Genomic DNA, 7,404 nt, shown 5'->3' with positions numbered 1-7,404 from the left:
AGCTGCTGGCTGCTGAGGCTGAGAAGCCCCAAGGTTGACAAGTAAAAAGGCACAGTCCCGATGTTACCAAACCACATGGCAGGCCATTAACTTAAGTCATTGTAAGTCCCAAGGTCGGCAGAGCATAGCAGGCTGCTGAGCAACAATATGGCTATGTGCAGGGTCCAAGCATGCCATAGGCTAGAGACCATTCTCAAAGCTTCTTCTTATATACAGGAAGCAGACCACATACCCATAGGCAGCTACTCAGCTGCTTGTGGTAGATCCCACCATGGAGTTGATTACCAGTCTCATCATGGGGAATAACTACCACTAGCTGCCCAGCCACTCAACCAGGCCCAGCCAAGTTGACACACAAATATAACTACCACATTCAGCATAATATCCTCCAGGTTCATTCAAGTTGTGAGTTGTTTCACTGATTCTTCTTTATTCTTTGTGCATCCATTTGTTATTCATTCATCTGTTGATGGGTACTTAGGTTGTTTCCATCTCTTTGCTATTGTGAATAGTGCTGCCATGAACATGGGTGTGCATGTGTCTATTCATGTCTTGGCTCTTACTTCTTTAGGATATATACCTAGTAGTGGGATTGCTGGATCAAATGTATTTCTATTTCCAAGTTTGTAAGGATGTGCCATACCATTTTCCACAGTGGTTTTACCTTTTTACAGTCTCACCAGCAGTGTATGAGAATTCCAGTCTCTCTACACCCTCACCAGCATCTGTTGTTTTCTGTGTTGCTGAACTTTGCTATTATTGCTAGGGTGAGATGTTGCCTCATTGTTCTTTTGATTTGCATCTTTCTAATGGCTGATGATTACAAGCATTTCTTCATGTGTTTGTTGGCTGCCTAAATATCTTCTTTGGTGAAGTGTCTGTTTATGACCTCTGCTCATTTTTTAATTGTTTTTTTTTTTTTTTTTGTCTTTTTGATGTTGAGGTGTTGAATTTTCCTATAAATTTTAGAGTTAAGTCCCTTGTAAGATAGGTCACTGGCAAATATTTTTTGCCAATCTGTAGATTTTCTTTTTACTCTTCTGGAGAAGTCTTTTGATGAGGATAAGAATTTAATTTTTAGAAGGTCTCTGTCATCTAGTTTATCTTCTGCTGTTTGTGCATTTTTGGTTATGTTTGATAGTCTATTTATGCCATAAATTAGGGCCCCTAAATTTACCCCTAAATTTTCTTTGACAAACTTTATAGCTCTGGGTTTTACATTTAGGTGTTTGATCCATCTTGAGTTTGTTTTTTTATATGGTATAAGATATATGGATCTTGTTCCATTTTTCAGTAAGTGGATCTCCAGTTTTGCCAGCACCATTTGTTAAAGAGACTGTATTTTCTCCATTTAATGGATTCCTGCCCTTTTTCAAAGACTAGCTGTTCATAGGTGGATGACTCTATTTCGGCTCTCAATTCTTTTCCATTAGCCTATGTGTCTATCATCGTACCAATTCCAAGCTGTTTTCACTACTGTGGCTGTATAGTAGGTTTTGAGATCTGGGAGTGTGCAACCTCCTACATTGTTCTTCTTCTTCAGCAGTGCTTTACTTATCCAAGATCTCTTTCCACACAAAATTGATGAATGGTTTTTCCATGTCCTTAAAGAAAGTTGATGAAATTTGCATCAGGATTGCATTGAATCTGTAGATTGTCTTGGTTATTGACATTTTCACAATGTCCAGTCTTCCTGTGCATGAGCATGGTATAGTTTTGGAATTTTGGGAAACAAGATGGAGTTGTGATTTCTTATATTGCCCTGATCTAGTTTTGGAATCAAGATCACACTAACATCAAATAATAAACGTGCAGGTCATTTTACATTTAACTTCACTTTTCAAAGCTACGCATAACTCCTCTGCAGTAAGCAGGCATGAATTATATACATTTTACAGATGCAAAAACTGAACTCAGAGATGTGAAATGAATAGTAAAGACACATAACCAGTAAGTGGGCAAACAAACTCAGTCATTGCTTTTTTTGGAATGTGCAAGTAGCTTCCAAGGAAGGCGGAAGAAGTAGAATCTAATAGAAAATTGCATTCTGACCAATACAAAGTTGTTTGATGGATCTTTTTTAATTCAAAGATAGTTTATTTATGAGTCTCTCCACAGAGTGCATACACACCCTGAGGACTATCCAAATCTCTTTTACCTTGACTGCTGACTCACTACCCAACCTTCCAATTTCTAATCACTTTGGTACTAGAAAGGGGGTTCCAGGCTTTGGAGGTCTTTCTGGGTGATGGCCCTGCCTAGGCTATGAATGTCTTTCTATTTCATCATAAAGATAAATTAAGCCAGAGGAAACAAGATGAGCTGAGACACTTAACAGCATGTATTTTGTTTAGTGCCAATTACTGATAAAAGCACAATGAGATATGACAACCTAAGACTGCAAGAAAGTAAGAGAACTCTCCAGGGGATGTGTATAAGAAGAGAATTGAAAATCAGAACAATAAGAGTGTGCACACATTTTGTGGCAGCCTTCAATGGGGAGGTCAATCATGGTAAACTAGGGTGTTGGCCAAGTAGGAATTGGGGACAAGGTTTTGCAACAATGTAAAGCAGAATATTGGAACTGAAACCACCATGCAAGACCCTTAAATGCCTAAATTTACTATGTTGTTGTGTGCAGTCGAGTCGAGTCGACCCTAACTCATAGCGACCCCTCCTTGGGTTGCCGAGGCAGTATCTCTACGGAAGTAGATTGCCGAACCTTCCTTCCAAGGAGTGGCTGGTGGGTTTGAACCGCCAGCCTTAGGCACTATGCTACCAGAGCGCCTATAATTAATCACTAAACAAGAAGATCGCAAGAAAGCCTGTCTGTCAGCCTGAACTCAGGATGGGAAAGAAAAACTCCCTTAAAAATCCATGGCCATAGACCTGTCCTCTTGGGGAATGGAGGCTCAAATATGTACTAGTCATTTGCTTTAAGAAATTTTAATGCTTAGAAATTAACACAAAAAATAAGTGCCTGAGTGGTGGAACCTCTGAGGTGCCCACGAGAAACAAATGCAAAACTTATCTAGAAAGAAGGAGCCTCAACACAGACCATAAAGAATGATCATATTTAATGGGTTACTGAAAGTAAATTTATAACTCAAATTTTTTAACAAGATTGAGAAATAATTTACTTTGAGAGAGAGAAAATCAGTCCATATGGTGAAGAGAAAGAAACCAAAGAACTATAAAAGCTATAAGGTAAGAATTATGAAAATCATTAAAGAAAATGAAGAAATAATTAAACACATAACAAGAGAGCAAGATACTATATATATATATAAAAAAAAGGTAGGTTTCAAAATGAACAAAATATATGCCACCAGAGCTCCTGTGATAAATGTAATTGTTAAAATTTAGAACTCAATTAAAAGGTTAAAACTCAGATTAAAAAACTGCTAAAGAGAGAATTAATGAACTGGAAGATGGATCTAAGGAAATTACCTCAGGCATTTTCTGAGGAGTATAATACAGAGTGAGAAAGATATCACAAATATGAAGTCAAGGTAAGAGACATGGAGGATAGAATGAGAGAGTCCAACACATAAAGCCAACTTTACTAAAGGTTGTGACAATAGAGGAGAGTCTGTCACAGTAAGCAAGCAACTTAAACTTGACCATTAGACATGTCTGTTCTTAAAAGTCTTTAGACAAGCTAATGTACTACACATATAAAAATTGAAAAGAAAGTCCAACAATACAATTAAAAACAGGAAAAAGAAAAAGTAATTAATGTAGTACTAAATTACATTAAGAAACTCTTAATTATCCAGATAAAGTAATACAGTGACCTTTAAACATACAAAAGAATGGTCAACAAGAGTTCTGGTAGCGTAGTGCCCAAGGCACTTGACTGCTAATGAGAAGGCTGGCGGTTCAAACCCACCAGCCACTCCTCGGAAGGAAGGTTGGGCAATCTACTTCCGTAGTGATACTGCCTCGGAAACCAAGGAGGGGTCGCTATGAGTTGGGTCCAACTTGACAGCACATAACAGCAACAACTAAGTATTGTTTCTGCTTTTCCTCTATTAACTGTGTTTCAGATAACCATTAAAAGGAAAAAAGAAAAAGCCTAGAATTAGAAAATCACAATATTGTAATCCCTAATGTAAAAAAATAAGAATCCTTTGTGGCACAGTGGTTAAATTTTTCACTGCTAAGCAAAAGATGGGAGGTTCAAATTCACCAATCATTCTCTGGAGAAAGACATGGTAGTCCTGCTTTCATAGAGATTATAGCCTTGGAAACCCTATGGCACAGTTCTACTCTGTCCTATAGAGTCACTATGAGTCAGAATCAACTCGACAACAGTGGATTTGGGGTTTGGGTTAATATAATAATGCCACCACTCATTTGTCAGTTTGCCATATTGTGGTGGCTTTCATGTTGCTATGATGCTAAAAGCTATGCCACCAATATTTGAAATACCAGCAGGGACACCCATGGTGGACAGGTTTCAGCAGAGCTTCGAGACAAAGACAAACTAGGAAGAAAGGCCTGCCAATCTACTTCTGAAAATAAAAACCCTATGGATCACAACAGCGCAGTTGTGATACAGTTCTGGAAAATGAGTTCCCTATTCTGCGTAGTGCCTAAGGCATTTGTCTGTTAACCAGAAGGCTGGCGGTTCAAACCTCGGAAGGAACGTTAACCAATCTACTTCCATACTGATATCGCCTCAGAAACCCAAGGAGGGGTTGCTATGAGTTGGATCCGACTCCACAGCAATGAGTTTGGTCTTTGGTTTGTGTACCTATAAGGCATTTGGGTACTAACCTAAAGGTCAGTGGTTTGAACCCACCAGCTGCTCTGCAGAAGAAAGATGAGGTGATGTGCTTCCATAATGATTTACAGCCTTGGGAACCCAAAGGGGGTCACTATGAGTTGGATCCAACTCCATGGCAGAGAGTTTGGTTTTTGGTTTATAAAAAGAGCAGAGAGAGAGAGACAGAAGATGGCCATGGGAAGATGCGTCTACATGCCAAGGAACTGCTTGGGCTACCAGAAGCTGAGAGAGAAAAGAAAGGATCTTCCCTTAGAGAGAACATGGCTCTGCTGACACCCTGAGTTCAGACGTCAAGGCTCCAGAACTGTGACAATAAATTTCTCTTATTTACAAGTACCTACTTTGTGATACTGTACTTTGTTATGGCAGCCCTAGGAGAATAAGACATAGAACAACTGAACTTTCCACCTCTTACCTGGCTCTGACACCCACCTTTGCACATACAGAGACACTACTACTCTGATGTGCAGAAGGACACATTCCTATTACAGCCATTTGGCAGCCAAGAAAAACTGGCAGAGACCTAGAAATATTTTTCTTTCCTTTCCTTTTTTTCCCCACTGTCGTTATAAATAGAAGAGACGAGTATAGAGATTTATTTTTTCCACATATATGAATTATGATCTTTTTAGAACACAGTTTTAGTTTTAAATAATTTTCCACCTAGAGATAATATTGTAAATTTTCTTATACAAATACAGTCTTCTAAATGAGTTTCATCAGCTTTAGAAGAAAGTTTTTTAAAAATATACGTTCCTTTAATCTTTTTATGTCTCAAAAAATCCTATAGAAGCAACATAAGCAATAAAAAGTGAAAGACCATTCTTAACGTTCTAATTTTACCACATTTAGCCAAAGTCTACCAGGGAAAAAATACTCATAAAAAATGTTAACTGAAACTTTAATCTCCTAAAGTAAAATATTTAGAAGAGTGGAAAATCTCAAGTTTAAAATTGAATCCAAACTGGTTGAGTCCATCTGATTAAAAAATGTCTTGCCTAGCCATCACTAAAGAATAATGTAAAATCTGCAAAACACTGCGTAACATGGATGAACTTGGAGGACATTATGCTGAGTGAAATAAGACAATCACAGAAGGACAAATATTTAATGAATACACTATTGTAAAAAGTCAAGGAAGAAAACTTTGTTGGCAGCCAGGGATTGGGGGTGGGGGTGGATCACCAGGAAATTGCTAGACAGGTAAGAGACAAGTGTTGATTTGAGTGAAAAAAAAAAAAAAAATGACCAGGAAAGAAGTTTCTGGACAAGTTTGTCAAGTTTGGTTTTGTAGCTGACAATACTTTTAAGAGTCATCTGAAAACAAATACAGCCTTCAAAGAGTATTCCTGAAAACTCTATTCCATGAAGACAAAAGTCCAAATCATACAGGGGTAGGTAATAATATAGTGGAACACTTTATCCTAGTTATTTTCATTGGCTATTCTATTGTCTAGGGGAAGCTCTGGTGGCGTAGTGCCTAAGGCATTTGACTGCTAACCAGAAGCAGTTCAAACCCACCAGCCACTCCTTGGAAGGAAGATTGGGCAATCTACTTCCACAGAGATACTACCTCAGAAACCCAAGGAGGGGTTGCTGTGAGTCAGGATCGACTTGATGGCAGTGAGTTTGGTTTGGTTTTTAATTGCCTATGAGAACAAGAAGTCTAACCTAGTAAACTGTTCATGCTAAAACAGAAAGCCACTTATTCCTACTGAACAATCTGATATGTCATTGGGGTTCCATTGACTTATTAATTCATTTATGAATTCATTTATTCAACAAATATTTATTGAAAATCTATTACATGCCAGGAATTCTTCTGGTGCTGCAGACACAGCAAACAAGACACAGAGATCCTTGCCATCATGGAGTTTACATTCTAGAAGGGAGAGACAGAGAATAAGTAAATTATATCATACAGAGGGTGATAACTGTAAGAAAAAAGTAAAGTAGAAAAAGAGAATGCTGAGTGAGCCACATATTAAGCTAATGTCTCTCAGCTCCAAGCCTCCCTTCTACACTCAACTATGAGATGCTGGGACTCTGCAAATCCCAGTTTACTCCCAGTTGTTGTTGTTGTTGTTAGGTGCTATTGAGTTCATTCTAACTTATAGTGACCTGTGTACAACAGAACGAAACACTACCCAGTCCTGCACCATCCTCACAATCATTGCTGCGCTTGAGCCCAGTGTGGAAACCACTGTGTCAGTCATCTCATTGGGAGTCTTCCTCTTTTTTTCTGACCCTCTACTTTACCAACTTGATGTCCTTCTCCAGGGACTGATCCCTCCTGATAACATGTTCAAGGTATGTGAGATGAAGTCTTGACATCCTTGCTTCTAAGAAGCATTCTGGCTGTCCATCTTCCAAGACAGATTTGCTCATTCTTCTGCCAGTCCATGGTATAGTCAATATTCTTCACCAATGTCATAATTCAAAGGCATCAATTCTTCTTCAGTCTTCCTTATTCAGTGTCAAACTTTCACACGCATATGAGGTGATTTAAAATACCATGGCTTGTGTCAGGTGCACCTTAGTCCTCAAAGTGACATCTTTCTTTTTTAAAGAGGTCTTTTGCAGCAGATTTGCCCAGTGCAATACAGGCAGTC

The sequence above is a fragment of the Orycteropus afer genome, unplaced genomic scaffold (assembly GCF_000298275.1).
Source record: "Orycteropus afer afer isolate SDZICR_OR568_19922 unplaced genomic scaffold, OryAfe1.0 scaffold00025, whole genome shotgun sequence".
NCBI lineage: Eukaryota > Metazoa > Chordata > Mammalia > Tubulidentata > Orycteropodidae > Orycteropus > Orycteropus afer.
Note: the sequence above shows the minus strand (reverse complement) of the source record.